Here is an 18,428-nt window from a genome sequence, read left to right on the forward strand (position 1 = left end):
ACTCGACACTTACCTGTACATGAGATTGGTTGTACTGATACTACAATGTGCCCTTTCTGTGTAGATTTTGGTATTGGTCGTAGTTGATTGAGAGGCATAACAGCTCGGACCGGATCACCGGAGACTCAAGGTAGATCTGTCGGCGTTCACAGAGCTTGAAGTCCTCGTCTATCTTTTCTGTTTTACTGTTTCTTTTGTTAAAACAATTGTACTTCTTCCAGACTTCTATTTGTAGTAAATCCTAGAATGTTCGTGCATTCGTGACTCCAGATCCGGGTAGTAGTAAATGATGAAGTTATTATATTATTCCGCACTCGTTGTATTTCATTTTAGCTTATCTACTGTTACTTGTTGAATTGAATAAGGTTTGGCTTAATAATCTTCTAATGTTGGCTTGCCTAGTAAGTGGAATGTTAGGCGCCATCAAAGTCCCGACGGTAGAAATTCTGGGTCGTGACAGTAGATGATATTTTTTGTGTATGTTTCCTTCTAATCTTTTGGTTGCTCTGCCATAACCAGAACTCTTGTTGTCGATATTAATATTCCTCTTGAAAGTGCAATATATAGTTGTTCGTGCATGAAAACATATTGAAATAAATATAGTATAATATTTATGATGTTTGTCTTTGTGCTTTATTTATTATAATTGTAAAATATAAACACACCTAAAATTATTTTCACACAAATTTAAAAGGATATTCTTTAGTTTCGGAAGACAAAAGTTGAATTCAGGAATAAAAATATACTTAGAAGTACATTGACCAGTATCATAATTTTTTCATGTATAAATACCATCTATGTGCCATTACATAACCTATTCCGCGGATCTAAGTTTTTCGGTAGTATGACTGGGCACGGAGTTTAAGAAAAAATAAAGACTTTTGGAATTTGTGGTTCTAAATAAGTTAAAAAGGGGCCCAGAATATTTGTGTGGTTATAAAAGCTTCTCATTAAGGATAGAACTGTAAATCTAAGCTAAATTGTTTTCAAATTTTGAAAGAGGTCATTCTTTTTGGAACGGACCAAAAAAGAAATAGGTTCACATAAACTGGAACGGAGGGAGTAATAAACTTGACAACAAACCTGTGTGGTAGAATGCCATTTGGTATTAATTTATTTAGGTATTCTTCTTGGTAGTAATTGTTGGTATCATCTTCTATTAAGTCAAAAACTGAAAAATATCTTATCTTTTGTCACGACCCGGAATTTTCACTGTCGGGACCATGATGGGGCCTAACATTTCACTTGCTAGGCGAGCCAACATTAGAGATTCATTAAGCTATTTCTTAAACCTTACAACGATTAACAACAATTAAACCATAACAGATTAAAAGGGTGCGGAAATTTATAACAACCTTAATATTTATACACAACTACCCAGAATTTGGTGTCACAATTTACGAACTTCTAAAATTAACTACAAGTAACTGGCTGAAAGAAAGTACAATTGTTTTTGAATTAAAAGAAACAGTAAACTGAAACAGCTAGAAGGGGACTCCAGGGTCTGCGGATGCCGACAAATCTACCTTGGGTCTCCTGTGGAATGAAGTCAGCAGCTAGTCTAAAGATCAACTCGGACCGACACTAAAACTGCACAGAAAGTGCAGAGTGCTGTATCAGTACAACTGGTAAGTGTCGAGCCTAACCTCGGCGAAGTAGTGATGAGGCTAAGACAAGACACTCACAAACTACCTGTGCAGTATAACCATACATATACTAATAACAGTAATAAAAGAACAAGGTAGGAAATATTGGAAGGGGGACATGCTGAGGGGATCACAATATAAGGAATCAAAGCAGTGATAAAGACTTGATCAATCAATATGCCTTAAACAGATAGAACAAATTAAAGTGGTAAAGGAAACTGTACGGCATCACCCTTCGTGCTTTTACTCTCAATCTCACCATATGAAATAATAGCAATGGCACGACATCACCCTTTGTGCATTATCTCTCTCATAACATGGCACAACATCATTCTTCGTGCATTAACATTCACAATCTGGCACAACATCACCCTTCGTGCTTTATCACTCACAAAAATATGGCACGACATCACCCTTCGTGCATTAACACTGTGACAAACCAAAGGGCCATCACCTGTTTTTTTACCCATTATGTGCTTTCGAGGCCTTGAAAACCTCATTTAGAGTAGCTTCGATTTGCGTGCGTAGTCTGGGCGCGTAGTCGGAAAGCTTAAATATGAAATTCTGTGAAAAATGTTAAGTCTTGACTTTAAAATGAATAAATTTGACTTCGGTCAACATTTTTGGGTAAACGAACCCGGACTCGTGATTTGACGGTCCCGAAGGGTCCGTAGGAAAATATGGTACTCGAGCATATGCCTAGAATCGGAATCCGAGGTCCCTAGCCCGAGAAATGAATTTTTTAAGTGAAATTGTTTTCAGAAATTGTTTAAGGAAATTTGAAGTGAAAATTGATTAGATAGCAATGGTATTAGGCCCGTATTTTGGTTCCGGCACCCGATACAGGTCTTATATATGACTTGAGTCATTCCTATAAAATTTGGTTAAAAACGGACGTCGTTTGACGTGATCCGGACCTTAATTGAGAAATTTGATGTTTAAAAGAGTTTTAAGAAATTTTATTGATCTCGAGGTTTAATTCGATGCTCGTGATGTTATTTTGTTCATTTGAGTACACAAATATGTCCGTACGATATTTTTGAGGTTGTGTGTATACTTGGGTTGGAGTTTCGAGGGCTCGGGTGAGTTTTGAGGGGGCTCCGGAATGCCTTAGGCTTAGAAAGTCAAATGTTGCAGGTTCAGGAAGTTGCAATCTCTGAACCCTCTAGTGCGGTCCGTGAGAAATCGCGTGCAACCGCGGAGGGGTCAGCGCGGCCGCAGTTGCCTTTGTGCGGTCCGTGGTAGAGGCTGTGCGGCCGCAATCGCCTTTGTGCGGTCCGCCCAGGATGCTGAACTGCAGGTCTTGAGGGAGGGGCCAACGCGATCGCGGTCGCCTTTGTGCGGTCCGCGGTGGAGGCTGTGCGGCCGCGGTCCATTTGATGTGGTCCGCACTGAGGGTCTGAGAGGGGTATAAATAAACGGGAATTTCAGTTATTTTTCACTTTTCAAAACCCCAAAACATAAGAGGCGATTTTTCAAACAACCTTTCTTCTGCAAAACGTTAGTAAGTGATTTCTAACTCATTTTCTTCACTCCTTAACATCTTTTAACATGATTTCAACTTCAAATCAAAGATTTTCATGGGGAAAATTGGGTGTTTTGAGTAGAACCTAGGTTTTCTAAAATTGGAAATTTGGACCTCAATTTGAGGTCCGATTTCAAAATAAATTATATATTTGGATTCGTAGGGAAATGGGTAATCGGGTTTTGGTACGAACCTCGGGTTTCGACCACGTGGGCCAGGGGGACTGATTTCTGACTTTTGGGTAAAACTTTAGAAATCTCATTTTCATGCATTGGGTTGCTTCATTTAGCACTTATTGATGTAATTAAGTAACTTGTGACTAGATTCGAGCGGATTGGTGGTGGAATAAAGGGGTAAAGCTATAGTTGAGACTTGAGTGGTGATCAAGGCATTGAGGTAAGTGTTTGGTCTAACCCTAGCTTGAGGGATTAGGAGTTGAGTCATACTTGCTACTTGCTTCTTGTTGAGTACGAAGTATAGGCATGGTGACGAGTATCTATACATTGGTGTCAAGCATGATTGTGAGTCTTAAATTGAAAGTTGTTGTGTTCTTAAATGACACTTGGGTGGTTTACTTAATGATCTTCTATAATTGATCATTTTCAATAATTGAACTAACTACAAGTTGAGTTGAGGTTTGTTATAGCTGATTCTCCCTTGCCGGGATGACTAATTCAATATTGTTGTTCCCTTGCCGGGAAAATTATAACATTGTTGTGTTCCCTTGCCGGGAAGTTATTATATTATTTATGTTCCCTTGTCGGGATTTCTTGTGATTGTATGATGAAATATAAAAGGGAGAGGGTGATACGCCTACCACAAGATATAATAAAATGGGAGCGGATGGTACGCCTACCATAAGATATAATGAAATGGGAGCGGGTGGTACACCTACCACATGATATAATGAAATGGGTGCGGGTGGTACACCTACCATGAGATATAATGAAATGGGAGCGGGTGGTATGCCTAACATGAGATATAATGAAATGGGAGCGGGTGGTACGCCTACCACGAGATATACTGAAATGGAAGCGGGTGGTACGCCTACCACGAGATATGAGAAATAGGATCGGGTTGCACGTCTGCGGCAAGATGAAACTAAAAGTGAAAGTTGCCTTATTTCTCTTTATCCGTGTTAGAAGTTAAATTGTAGTTTCCTTACTATTCTTTGATATTCTGTTTTATCTGCTACCCCCGGAGCATGTTTCCCCTTTCCTAGCTTTGATTGCTTATTACCTGTTTACTTTTCCGCCATATAGTATATAAATGCACAGGTTTATCTGGAGTCTGGTCCTAGCCTCGTCACTACCTCGCCGGGGTTAGGCCAGACACTTACCAACACATGGGGTCGGTTGTGTTGATACTACATTCTGTGCACTTTTGCACAGATCCAGGTCTTGGACAACAGCAGTAGCGCGGAGCCAGCTTTCAGTCCAGTGAGACACCGAGGTAGCCTTGCAAGCCTCCGCAGGCTCGGCGTCTCCTTTATCTTTATTTCAGTCTGTTATCTCATGTATTCGAGACAAACAGTTTATATTTTTCTTTCAAACGGTTGTATTTAGTACTCTTAGAAGTTCGTGAGTAATGTGACACCATTTCTTGGGTAGAGGCATATGTTGATTTCCGTACTATTGTTCAGTTTCTTTAATTTAAGTCTTCCGTACATTTATTAAATTCCGTTATTTTCATGCTATCACTGATAATCGTTAAAAGAAGTGATTTGTTAATGAAGTAAGTTGTTAAGGACTGGCTTGCCTAGCTCACATTAGTAGGCGCCATCACGACTCCTGAGGGTGGGAAATCCGGATCGTGACAAGTTGGTATCAGAGCTCTAAGTTACATAGGTCTCACAACTCACAGACAAGCTCAGTAGAGTCTGAGGGATCGGTACAGAGATGTCTGTACTTATCCCCAGAGGCTATAGAGTTAGGAAAATTTCACACTTGTTCTTTCTTGTCGTGTGGATTTGTTTCTCAAATGCTAATTGGATTTCTACTCTGTTCTACCGAGATGCCGAGAACACGCGCTTCCTTATCTACCTCTCAACAACCCGAGCCCCCAGCAGCAACTCCCACTAGGGGTAGAGGCCGAGGCCGTGCTAGAGGCCGAGGTAGGGGCGGAGTTCATCCCCGAGCAGCAGCACCAGTGGCGGAGCCTCAGGTTGATTTTGAGGAGGAGGTTCTGGCCCTAGCAGTTTCGGTGGGCCCAGCTCAGGTCCCAGAGAGGTTTATTGCTACTAGGGGTGGGCATAAAATCCGAAAAATCGAATTCCGAACCGAACCAAATTAATTTGGTATTTCGGTTTCTGTTTTTTCGGTTTTTTGGTCTAATTCGGTACTGGATTTTCGGTATTTCGGTTCGGTTCTCGGTATTATAATTTTACAATTTCGGTAAACCGAAATACTGAAAATTTGGTGACCCTATATAATATATACTCTTCCTCTCTAATCTCTTCTCAAGCCCAATTACGAATTACCCAAACCCATACGGCCATACCGTCCCACCCAGCTCCCCCAAGCCCAATTACCCAAGCCCCAAGCCCATTACTCTTCCTCTCTAATCTATTCAGTCTTCTCTTACAGCCTTAGGCCCTTAGTTACTCTCTTTACTTAGACCATTTGAATCTAATTCGGGCATTAGGGCTTAGGATATCATCTGAATCGAGAATCGACTACGACTCTGCAAGTCTACGACCAGTCGATAGTCGAGCTCGAGTCTCATCTCATCTTCACCGGTTAACTTCACGACTTTTGTAAGTTTTGTAAGTTTCATCTCATCTCATCCTAGTACTCTCTGTGGTTTCTTCTGAGTTTTTATATTTTTAAGTTTTGAACTTTTTGAGTTCAGAGTTCAGACGCATAAGTTTTTTAATTTCCGATTTTCTGCATCAAACTAATTTAGTGTTATAGGCGGCGATTCCCAGCTCGATTCGATTCCTCACTCCTCACAAATTCCGGGCAAACGAAGTGTCGAAGACGCTGCTGTCCTGTTCCAGTGTTCCGAGCTCGATTCAATTTCAATTTCAAAGGTATGTTTCGTTTTCTTTTGGTTGTACTGCTGATTGAATGAACTGTTGTTCCGAGCTTTTCCCTTTAGTAGGCAAATATCATCTGTATCACGTTCATGCTGTTTAATTAATTTGCTTGTATAATAACAATTGTGAGTACGCGACTATGTGTTAGGCTTACCATATAATTACTTTGTTTAGGTCTGATTTTTAGAACTTTCCTTGCATTTTTCTTGTGATAGACACTTTAGGATGATGACAGTTGAGTGAATTCACTGTTAGTCTTCTTTGTTGTGACATTCTTATGGTTGTTGGTTGCTGGAGTCATAAGTTAGCTTGTTGAAATCTTAGTTTCTTTCAGGAATATTTCACAAGGATAACAGAATGTGAAAAGAGTTATAATCATCTCTTGGTGAGTATGATGTTTATTTGGATGTTTATTTGTTTAATTTTGTATAGATGGCAGATACAAGTAGAGTAAGTGATGTTGGTTCAAGCGAAAGTTTACCTATTACGGTAGATAGTAACACCAACACCATTGATACTCAAGATTCCAAGAAAAGGAAAGCCATACAACCTAGGTCTGACGTTTGGAACCATTTTGATAAATTTGAGGTTAATGGGATTGGGAAAGCATGGTGTCGAAGAAGAGCTTGGTAAGCTTTAATATTTTGTGTGTATTTTATTTCAAAATAATATATCATGCTTTTTCATTTGTATGACATATTTGGTCGAATTATCTTTAGATATGGAAAATAATGGAAGCACTACTACCATTGTTTGATGTATAGTTGCAACTTGCATCTTGAGTGGTAAGTTTAAATGTTTAATACTCTATTTGTTTGGTGATATACTTAATACTTTTGTAGTTTTGTTTTATTATCATCAAAATATAATATTCTAACTTATGATTTATATTTTTTTAGGTTCAAGTGCAATCATGCCCCATGCTCCTAAAGTACGCTCCGATATTTGGGAACACCTTGAGGTGAAAGAAGATAACTGAGAAGTTCGCAAAGCAGAGTGCAAACATTGTGGTCAAGTCTATAATGTTAATCCAAAGAGGAATGGAACAATTGGTTTAAGGAAGCATATAAAGCGTTGTCTAGCGCGTCTTCCCGGAATTCGTATTTAAGAATTAAGATTGTTTTTAAGTGTTAAGTGTTAAGACTGTTGCACTGTTAAGTTAATTCTGCTTACAACTACTGCATCTGTTAAGTGCTAATTTTGTTAAGACTGCTGCATGCCTGCATTTGTTGCACCTTGATAATTTATTGTTTTTATTGTTAATTTCGTTAAGCTGCTGCATCTGTTGGTTAAGACTGCTGCATCTGCATCTGTTAATTGGTAATGCAGCCAGTAGATGAGCTATTTAGGTGTTGCATCTGTTGCATCTTTGAGCCTTTGAATTGTGCATACTGCTGCTGCATGTGTTGTTGCCTTTTGAATTTTTAGCTTTTGCTTAGCTGCAGTTACATTAGACTGCTGCTGCATCTGTTGGAAAGATATTGTTAAGCTGCTGCATCTGTTGGTTAGACTGCTGTTGCATCTGTTGGTTAAGACTGCTGCATCTGCATTTGTTAATTGGAATGCAGCCAGTAGATGAGCTATTTAGGTGTTGCATCTATTGCATCTTTGAGCCTTTGATGTGCATACTGCTGCTGCATGTGTTGTTGCCTTTTGAATTTATAGCTTTTGCTTAGCTGCAGTTACATTAGACTGCTGCTGCATCTGTTGGAAAGATATTGTTAAGCTGCTGCATCTGTTGGTTAGATTGCTGCTGCATCTATTGGTTAAGATTGTTGCATCTGCATCTGTTAATTGGTAATGCAGCCAGTAGATGAGCTATTTAGGTGCTGCATCTGTTGCATCTTCGAGCCTTTGAATTGTGCATACTGTCGCTGCATGTGTTGTTGCCTTTTGAATTTTTAGCTTTTGCTTAGCTGCAGTTACATTAGACTGCTGCTGCATCTGTTGGAAAGATATTGTTAAGCTGCTGCATCTGTTGATTAGACTGCTGCTGCATCTGTTGGTTAAGACTGCTGCATCTGCATCTGTTAGTTGGTAATACAACCAGTAGATGAGCTATTTAGGTACTGTATCTGTTGCATCTTTGAGCCTTTGAATTGTGCATACTGCTGCTGCATGTGTTGTTGCCTTTTGAATTTTTAGCTTTTGCTTAGCTGCAGTTACATTAGATTGTTGCTGCATCTGTTTAAATAATTGTGGACTTGAGTAGTAATGGCCATTGGCCATGGCTTTTATTTATTTATAGATGGCTAGAAAAAGATATTGTTAATGGCTTCTTTAGCCTTTTTAGCTTTGGCTTAGCTGCAGTTACATTAGAAACTAGAAAGTGACAGAACTATTACTACTTACTAGTTACTAGTGTAAATTTACCAGCCTCAATTGGTTCTTACACTGAAATGCAACAATCTGAATGGGTCTTGGTTAAATCGAAACAGTACCGAAACCATACCGAACCAAAATAAGAAATACCGAACCGTACCGAAATAATTTGGTACGGTATTTGGTATACACAATCGATAAACCGAATACCGAAATACTGAACCGAAATTCTTAAATACCGAACCGAAATACCGAATGCCCACCCCTAATTGCTACCCCAGTTCTTCAGGACACTCTGGTCCGATTGGTGGGCCTCATGGAGAGTGTCACCCGAGCAGGTTTGCTTCCTGTAGCACCAGCCACTTCTCAGGCTGGAGGAGGGGCTCAGCCTCCTGCTACACGCACTTCGGAGTAGGTAGCTCCTCAGATTCAGACTCTAGCGGTTCAGCCAGCTGTGGCAGTTCACCCGGGTGTAGTAGCTCAGACCGGCGATGGAGCGGCTATGTCCGCCGATGCTTTGTAGAGGCTAGATAGGTTCACCAAGATCTTCACTACTACTTTCAGCGGTGCTTCTTCTGAGGATCCCCAGGATTTTCTATATAGCTGTCACGAGGTTCTTAGGAACATGGGTATTGTTGAGACCAATGGGGTCGATTTTGCTACTTTCCGCTTGTCTGGATCCGTCAAGACTTGGTGGAAGGATTATTGCTTAGCTAGGCCAGCCGGGTCGCCATCTTTGACTTGGGAGCAATTTACAGTATCGTTTTTGGAGAAGTTTCTCCCTGTTACTCAGAGAGAGGCCTATTGGAGGCAGTTCGAGCAGCTCCAGCAGGGTTCCATGACGGTCACCCAGTATGAGACCAGGTTCATCGACTTAACTCGCCATACTCTTGTCATACTTCCCACTGAGAGAGAGAGAGGGTGATGAGGTTTATCGACGGTCTTATTTAGCCGATTCGTCTTCAGATGGCCAAGGAGGCTGGGAGTGAGATCACTTTTCAGGAGGCGGCCAATGTGGCCCACAGAGTTGAGATGGTTCTGTCGTAGGGAGGTGGTCAGGGGTCGGATAAGAGGCCCGATCATTCAGGCAGATTCAGTGGTACCTCGTCTGGAGGTAGAGATTCATATGGTAGAGGCCATCCTCCTAGGCTCTTTCAGTCAGCTCTTCAGGCTTTTCACGATGCTTCAGGTGGCCGTGGTCCTCCGATTCAGTATTCTGATCAACAGTCCTTCAGCGCACCACCAGCACCTATCAGTGCACCGCTGCTTCAGAGTTTTCAGGGTCATTAGCCCTAGTAGCCGAGGGCTTGTTTTACTTGTGGCGACATGAGGCACATTGCTAGGTATTGCCCTCGGGCTTCGAGCAGTTCTCCGCATCAGGGTTCCCGTGGTATGGTTCAAGCACCAGATGTTCCATAGCCCGCCCATCCAGCTAGAGGTGGGGGTAGAGGTGCTAGAGGTAGAGGTAGAGGTCCTAGGGTGGAGCTCTGGCCGCTAGAGGTGGAGGCCAACCAGCAGCAGGCCATCCTAGAGAGGTAGTTCAGGGTGGTGGGGCCTAGCCTCGATGTTATGCTCTCCCAGCCAGTCCCAAGATTGAGGCTTCAAATGTAGTTATTGCACGTACGGTTCTAGTTTGTGATAGAGATGCTTCAGTGTTATTTGATCCAGGGTCTACATACTCATATGTGTCATCTTATTTTGCACCGTATCTGGTCATGCCTAGTGATTCATTGAGTATTCCTGTTTATGTGTCTACGTCTGTGGGTGATTCTATTGTGGTAGATCGAGTCTATCGCGCTTGTGTAGTTGTGATTGGGGGTCTTGAGACTCGTGTGGATTTGTTGCTTCTAAACATGGTCGATTTTGATGTCATACTGGGGATGAACTGGCTATCACCTTACCATGCTATCTTGGACTGTCACGCCAAGACTGTAACCTTAGCTTTACTGGGTATGCCTCGTTTAAAATGGAGAGGGACTCCTGGTCATTCTACCCGTAGAGTCATTTCTTATGTGAAGGCTCGGCATATGGTCGAGAAGGGGTGCTTGGCCTATTTAGCTTATGTTCGTGATTCTAGTGCGGAGGTTTCCTCTATTGATTCTGTGCCCGTGGTTCGTGAGTTTCCTGAGGTATTCCCTTCAGACCTGCCGAGTATGTCGCCCGACGAGGATATTGACTTTTGTATTGATTTGGCTCCGGGCACTCAACCCATTTCTATTCTGTCGTATCGCATGGATCCGCCTGAGTTGAAAGAGTTGAAGGAGCAGTTGCAGGACTTACTTGAGAAGGGTTTCATTAGACCTAGTGTTTCGCCTTGGGGTGCGCTAGTGTTGTTTGTTAAGAAAAAGGATGGTTCGATGAGAATGTGCATTGATTACCGACAGTTAAACAAGGTCACCATTAAGAATAAGTATCCACTACCGAGGATCAATGATTTGTTCGATCTGCTTCAGGGTGCCAAGGTATTTTCAAAGATCGACTTGAGATCTGGCTACCATCAGTTGAGGATTAGGGCATCCGATGTCCTTAATACAGCTTTTCGCACTCAGTACGGGCATTATGAGTTCTTGGTCATGTCATTTGGGTTGACAAATGCCCCAGCGGCTTTTATGGATTTGATGAACCGAGTGTTCAGGCCTTATTTGGACTCGTTCGTGATAGTCTTCATTGATGATATTTTGATATATTCCCGCAGCCAGGAGGAGCACGAGCAGCATCTCAGAATGGTTTTTCAGACTCTGAAGGATAGTCAGTTATATGTTATGTTCTCAAAATGTGAGTTCTGGCTGAGTTTAGTTGCATTTTTGGGTCATGTTGTATCGGCAGAGGGTATTCAAGTTGATCCGAAGAAGATTGAGGCAGTCAAGAACTGGCCTAGACCAACATCAGCTACAGAGATTCGGAGTTTCTTGGGATTGGCAAGCTACTATCGTCGGTTTGTAGAGGGGTTCTCATCTATTGTAGCCCCGATAACTAAGTTGACCCAGAAGGGTGCCCAGTTCAGATGGTCGACCGAGTGTGAGGCGAGATTTTAGAAGCTCAAGACAACTCTGACTACCGCACCGGTGTTGGTTTTGCCCACAGGTTCAGGGCCTTACACAGTTTATTGTGATGCTTCCCGTATTGGGCTTGGTGCAGTGTTGATGCAGGATGGCAAGGTCATTGCCTATGCTTCGCGGCAGTTGAAGATTTATGAGAAGAACTATCTGGTCCATGATTTAGAGTTGGCAGCCATTGTTCACGCATTGAAGATTTGGAGGCATTATCTGTATGGAGTGGCATGTGAGGTGTTCACTAATCAAAAGAGTCTTCAGTATTTGTTCAAGCAAAAGGAGTTGAATTTGAGGCAGATGAGATGGTTGGAGTTGTTGAAGGATTATGATATCACTATCTTATATCACCTGGGAAAGGCTAACGTGGTGGCCGATGCTCTAAGTAGAAAGTCAGCCAACATGGGCAGTCTTGCTTATATTCCGGTCAGTGAGAGACCGCTTGCGTTGGATGTTCATGCTTTGGCCAATCGATTTATGAGATTGGATATCTCTGAGCCTAGCTGAGTATTAGCTTGCACGGTCGCTCAATCTTCATTATTGGAGCGTATCAGTGATCGACAGTTTGATGATCCCCATTTGTGTGTCCTTAGAGACACGGTGTAGTGTGGAGGCGCCAAGCAGGTTACCTTAGATGATGATGGAGTTTTGAGATTGTAGGTGAGAGTTTGTGTGCCTAATGTGGATGGGATTTGAGAGTTAATTTTAGAGGAGGCCCATAGTTCCCGGTACTCTATTCATCCAGGCATCACGAAGATGTATTAGAATTTACGGCAGTATTATTGGTGGCGTAGAATGAAGAAGGATATTGTTGCATATGTGGCTCGATGTTTGAATTGTCAGCAGGTTAAGTATGAGCATCAGAGGCCTGGTGGATTGTTTCAGAGGATTGAACTTCCCGAGTGGAAGTAGGAGCGGATCACTATGGACTTCGTTACTAGACTTCCGCTGACTCGGAAGAAGTTCGACGCAGTTTGGGTCATTGTTGACAGGCTGACCAAGTCAGCGCGTTTCATTCTGTGGTAGTCTCCTACTCATCCGAGAGGTTGCTGAGATCTATATCCGGGAGATTGTTCACCTTCATGGTGTGCATGTGTCTATCATTTCGGACTGAGGTACGCATCTTACCTAGCGTTTCTGGAGAGCAGTTCAGCGAGAGTTGGGCACTCAGGTGGAGTTGAGAACAACCTTTCATCCCCAGACGGACGGCCAGTCTGAGCGGACTATTCAGATTATGGAGGATATGCTCCGAACTTGTGTCATTGATTTTGGAAGTTCGTGGGATCAGTTTTTGCCTTTACCAGAGTTTGCCTACAACAACAACTACCAGTCGAGTATCCAAATGGCTCCGTATGAGGCTTTGTATGGTAGGCGATGTCGATCTCCGGTTGGATGGTTTGAGCCGGGGGAGGCTCGGTTGTTAGGTACGGATCTGGTTCAGGAGGACTTGGACAAGGTCAGAATCATTCAGGAGAGGCTTCGTACGGCTTAATCCAGGCAAAAGAGTTATGCAAACTGCAAAGTTCGGGTTTTGGCTTTTATGGTTGGTGAGCGTGTATTGATCCGTGTTGCCTATGAAGTAGTGATGAGATTCGGGAAGAAGGGCAAGCTTAGCCCTAGGTTCATTGGTCCATTTGAGATTCTTGATCGAGTGGGAGAGATGGCTTATAGACTTGCATTGCCGCCTAGCTTATCAGCCATGCATCCAGTATTTCATGTGTCCATGCTTTGGAAGTATCACGGCGATCCATCCCACGTGTTAGATTTCAGTACTGTCCAGTTGGACAAGGATTTGTCTTATGAGGAGGAGCCGATGGATATTCTAGACCGGCATGTCTGTCAGTTGAGATCGAAGAGTTTTCCTTCGGTTCGTGTTCAATGGAGAGGTCAGCCTCCTGAGGCATCGACCTGGGAGTCCGAGTTCGATATGTGGAGCCGTTATCCTCATTTATTCCCCAACTCAGGTACTTCCTTCTTCTGTCCGTTCGAGGACGAACGGTTGTTTTAAATGTGGAGAATGTGACGACCCAAAGGGTCATCACCTGTTTTCTTACCCATTATGTGCTTCCAAGACCTTGAAAACCTCATTTAGAGTTGCTTCGATTTGCGTGCGCAGTCTGGGTGCGTAGTCGGAAAGCTTAAATATGAAATTCTGTAAAAAATGTTAAGTCTTGACTTTAAAATGAATAAATTTGACTTCGGTCAATATTTTGGGTAAACGGACCTGTACCCGTGATTTGACGGTCCCGGAGGGTCCGTAGGAAAATATGGGACTCGGGCGTATGCCCGGAATTGGAATCCGAGGTCTCTAGCCCGAGAAATGAATTTTTTAAGTGAAATTATTTTCAGAAATTGTTTAAGGAAATTTGAAGTGAAAACGGATTAGAAAGCAATGGTGTCGGGCCCATATTTTGGTTATGGCGCCTGGTACAAGTCTTATATATGACTTGAGTCATTCCTGTCAAATTTGGTTAAAAACGGACGTCGTTTGACGTGATCCGGACCTTAATTGAGAAATTTGATGTTTAAAAGAGTTTTGAGAAATTTTATTGATCTCGAGGTTTAATTCGATGCTCGTGATGTTAGTTTGGTCATTTGAGTACACGAATATGTTCGTAGGATGTTTTTGAGGTTGTGTGTATACTTGGATTGGAGTTTCTAGGGCTCGGGTGAGTTTCGAGTGGGCTCCGGAATGCCTTAGGCTTAGAAAGTCAGATGTTGCAGGTTCGGGAAGTTGCAGTCTCTGAACCCTCTAGTGCGGTCCGTGAGAAATTTCGTGCGACTGCGGAGGGGCCAGTGCGGCCGCGGTCGTACAAAGTCCGCAGTCTCCTTTGTACGGTCCGCGGTGGAGGCTGTGTGGCCACAATCGCCTTTGTGCGGTCCGCCCAGGGTGCTGAACTGCAGGTCTTCAGGGAGGGGCCAGCGCGGCCGCGGTCACCTTTGTGCGGTCCGCGGTAGAGGCTGTGCGGTCGCGGTCCATTTGATGCGGTCCGCACTGGGGGTCTGAGAGGGGTATAAATAAACGGGAATTTCAGTTATTTTTCACTTTTCAAAACCCCAAAAACATAAGAGGCGATTTTTCAAACAACCTTTCTTCTCCAAAACGTTGGTAAGTGATTTCTAACTCATTTTCTTCACTCCTTAACATCTTTTAACATGATTTCAACTTCAAATCAAAGATTTTCATGGGGGAAATTGGGTGTTTTGGGTAGAACCTAGGTTTTCTAAAATTGGGGATTTGGACCTCAATTTGAGGTCCGATTTCAAAACAAATTATATATTTGGATTCGTAGGGGAATGGGTAATAGGGTTTTGGTCCGAACCTCGGGTTTTGGCCACGTGGGCTCAGGGGGTGATTTCTGACTTTTAGGTAAAACTTTAGAAAACTCATTTTCATGCATTGGGATTGCTTCATTTAGCACTTATTGATGTAATTAAGTAACTTGTGACTAGATTCGAGCGGATTGGTGGTAGAATCAAGGGGTAAAGCTATAGTTGAGACTTGAGTGGTGATCAAGGCATCGAGGTAAGTGTTTGGTCTAACCCTAGCTTGAGGGATTAGGAGTTGAGTCATACTTGCTACTTGCTTCTTGTTGAGTACGACGTATAGGCATGGTGACGAGTATCTATACGTTGGTGTCAAGTATGACTGTGAGTCTTAAATTGAAAGTTGTTGTGTTCTTAAATGACACTTGGGTGCTTTACTTAATGATCTTTTATGATTGAGCATTTTCAATAATTGAACTGAGTACAAGTTGAGTTGAGGTTGGTTATAGCTGATTCTCCCTTGCCGGGATGACTAATTCAATATTGTTGTTCTCTTTCTGGGAAAATTATAACATTATTGTGTTCCCTTGCCGGGAAGTTATTATATTATTTATGTTCCTTTGTCGGGATTTCTTGTGATTGTGTGATGAAATGTAAAAGGGAGCGGGTGGTACGCCTACCACAAGATATAATGAAATGGGAGCGGGTGATACGCCTACCATGAGATATAATAAAATGGGAGCGGGTGGTACGCCTACCACGAGATATAATAAAATAGGAGCGGGTGATACGCCTACCACGAGATATACTGAAATGGGAGCGGGTGGTATGCCTACCACGAGATATGAGAAATGGGATCGGGTTGCACACCTGCAGCAAGATGAAACTGAAAGTGAAAGTTGCCTTATTTCTCTTTATCCGTGTTAGAAGTTAAATTGTAGTTTCCTTACTATTCTTTGATATTCTGTTTTATCTACTACCCCGGAGCATGTTTCCCTTTCCCAGCTTTAATTGCTTATTACCAGTTTACTTTTCCGCCATATAGTATATATTGCACAGGTTTATCTGGAGTCTGGTCTTAGCCTCGTCACTACCTCGCCGGGGTTAGGCCAGACACTTACCAACACATGGGGTCGGTTTTGTTGATACTACACTCTATGCTCTTTTGCACAGATCCAGGTCTTGGACAGCAGCAGTAGCGCAGAGCCAGCTTTTAGTCCAGTGAGACACCGAGGTAGCAAGCGTCCGTAGGCCCGGCGTCTCCTCTATCTTTATTTCAGTATGTTATCTCATGTATTCGAGACAAACAGTTTATATTTTTCTTTTAAACAGTTGTATTTAGTACTCTTAGAAGTTCGTGAGTAATGTGACACCAGTTCTTGGGTAGAGGCATATGTTGATTTCCGTATTATTGTTCAGTTTCTTTAATTTAAGTCTTTCGTACATTTATTAAATTCCGATGTTTTCATGCTATCACTGATAATCGTTAAAAGAAGTGATTTGTTAATGAAGTAAGCTGTTAAGGATTGGCTTGCCTAGCTCACATTAGTGTGAGCACGTGATTTTTGCCTCACGAAAACTACTCCAAAATAAATCAAAAATAAAATTAATTTCTTTTAGTGTGCAATTTTAGAATTTGTGTTGCGTTTATTAATTGTTTGTGTTTTGTCCGTAAATTTTAAACGTTGTTATAATTAAACGAAAATAAAAATACATGTTGCATGCATATCTAGGATTTAATTATGCATTTAAAAAATAATTGAAATAAAATCACAAAAATATGCATTTGTTCTAGTTTTAATGTTTCACTGTGTGATTAACGCTTTGTCTATGTGTTAAATAATTGTTAAAAAGTAATTAATATTTTTTGTAAGGTTAAAATTGTTTTATAATTTTTATTAGGATTTTTTATACTTAGGATTAAAATTAGGAAATGTAAAATAAGTTTTAAAACTAAAAAATCGGACCTGGACTGAAATCCAGGCCCAAACCAAGTTACCCCCCCCCACAGCCCAATCCAAACAACCCAGGTCCGGTCCAACTCAGGAATAAATCCAAACGACGACGTTTGGTCACATTTCATCAAGGACCGTTGGATTAAATCAATCCAACGGCTGATATCCCCTACCCTTACCCAGAACCCTCTACCCGACCCATTGCCCCGATTCAGCCCGACCCCAACTTTAAACCAAATGACGTCGTTTGGTTAAGTGAGATGATCCTGACCGTGAATCTTACTTGATCGGACGGTCAATATCCATCCACCCCTTCCCTATATAAATCCTAAACCCATACCCCGGCCCCTAACTAAACACCCCTTCCTCTCTACTATTCATCATCCCCTTCGAAATCACACCCCTAACCCTAGCCGCCCTCATTCCCCACCGCCTGAAACCCGGCGGCAACAACGCCGCCGGTCACCACCTTAACACCCCGGAACCCCCTGACCATCCTCTATCCAAATATGTTAGCCACTTGGCTCGAATCCTCCTGAAGGTTCTCGAATCTTCATTTGAAGATTCGAGCCAAACTCAGATCTAAACCAAACAGCCCCTAATTAACACCATAGCATCCCCTATCCATCCTCATCACGGATCTGTTAGTTGCATGGCTCGAATCCTACTGGAACTGCTCGAATCTTCATTTGAAGATTCGAGTGAAACCTGACCCTATCCCAACCTACCTCAGACTCACACCAGTTACCCACCTGACCTCCCTCGTGCCTAGAATACCATTGGCTTGATTCGAATATACCTAGAAATGTTCGAATTTAAGATCCAAGAATCAGAAACCCTAAAAATTTCAATTTTTGGGTTCTGCCCCAAATTAAATAAAAGGTTGGGGTCTAATCGACCTTAGTCGAAGTATTTTCAGTTGAGAATACTTCGACTAAGGTCTGTTTGATTTCAAAAGTTCGAATCCAAGTTGCCCCTGTGTCCGTGTGAATTTGAAGAAGTAAAGGTATTTTCCCTATTTTTCTTTTGTTTCCTATGTGTATAATGTTGTTTGTTTCAGTAGCTGGTGTAATTTTTCATATTTGTTTAGTTGGTTCTGTGATTCTGTCTCATACCCGTCTATTTGATCAGAATTATACTATTGTTTCTGTCAGTATGATTATTTACAATGTGTGTAATTAACTCGATTAAGTTCGTCGATTAGTTATATTATGAATTCTCGTTTATGATAATACTGATTGAAACAATCTGTTTCTATTTTTATAGACTGTTTGTTGACAAATGTTGTAGATAATCAGTTTAATTAATACTCGTCAGTTAAATCACCTTTGTTTATATTTCAATGAGTCTGTCAAAATAAATGTTGTGTATATATTGTTTCCTGAACATTAAGTTTCAGGGCATTGTCAGTATATTGACAATGCTCCTGTGTTTGTTTGATTTTAGTTCAAAGTTGAAGTTCAGTTTGAATTATTGTGCTGAATTCAGTGTAATGTTATTGTGATGTTAAGTTTGAATTCAAGTTTACAAGGGTTGGGTAGATACAACTGTGTTAGGAAGTTGATTAGGATTAGTTCTAGCTGTTTAAATCAGAAGGATAATTAAGCCTGGACAGATTTTAAAATT

Source organism: Nicotiana sylvestris, chromosome 12, assembly GCF_000393655.2.
Source record: "Nicotiana sylvestris chromosome 12, ASM39365v2, whole genome shotgun sequence".
Classification (NCBI taxonomy): Eukaryota; Viridiplantae; Streptophyta; class Magnoliopsida; order Solanales; family Solanaceae; genus Nicotiana; species Nicotiana sylvestris.